General features: G+C 30.9%; 1 protein-coding gene across 1 annotated transcript in view; it reads right to left on the bottom strand.

Annotated features, from left to right (window-relative positions):
• The window catches only part of dnajc17 (DnaJ (Hsp40) homolog, subfamily C, member 17), a 60,729-nt gene that overhangs the window by 48,719 nt on the left and 11,242 nt on the right, over positions 1 to 768 (bottom strand). The window lies entirely within an intron of this gene.

Here is a 768-nt window from a genome sequence, read left to right as displayed (position 1 = left end):
ACTTAGGCTATGTATCTGGAACAACAAGCCGTGTAGACAAATGTTTATTCAACCATAACCATGCTGAAAATAAGTCAATAATGTTAGCTGATGCTAACTGTCTAGCTAACGAGCTTGCTGGTTCTAAATTGAGGTAATTTTAAAAAAATAAAGTCCAAATATTTTTATTCAACCACCTAGATAGATTACATCTGAGGGGAAAATAAAGGATGTGATGTTCAGAACATGGTAACTACAGTAATTATCAAAGTGGGAAGTGATTTTTACTTAAGTACATAACAAATCAAATACTTTTGTACTTTCACGCGAGTAAAATTGAAAACTGAGTACTTTTACTGGAGTAATATTTTATTATAAGGATCTGTACTTTTACTCAAGTACTTGATTTGTGTACTTCGTCCACCACTGATCAATTTATTCCCATAATAACGTAAAAGATGTAAACTCAGAATTGCAAGGAATGAGAATATATCTTGCTTTTCTGACTTTTTTTCTCAGAATTGTGAGAAAAATGTCTAAATTGTGAGATAAAAATCCGCAATTAACTTTTTTATTTTTTATTTCTTGGCAGATGCATGCCTCCATACAATCGATTTCAGTGGTGGACAGTAACGAAGTAGTTTTACTTCGTTACTGTACTTAAGTACATTTTTTAAGTATCTGTACTTTACTGGAGTAGTTTTATTTTGAGTAACTTTTACTTTTACTTCACTACATTCCAAAGCATAAGATCGTACTTTTTACTTCACTACATTTCATAAAACATAT

This window comes from Sinocyclocheilus anshuiensis, unplaced genomic scaffold, assembly GCF_001515605.1.
Source record: "Sinocyclocheilus anshuiensis isolate Anshui unplaced genomic scaffold, SAMN03320099.WGS_v1.1 scaffold1415, whole genome shotgun sequence".
Lineage (NCBI taxonomy): Eukaryota > Metazoa > Chordata > Actinopteri > Cypriniformes > Cyprinidae > Sinocyclocheilus > Sinocyclocheilus anshuiensis.
Note: the sequence above shows the minus strand (reverse complement) of the source record. Positions and strands in the feature narration are given on the sequence as shown.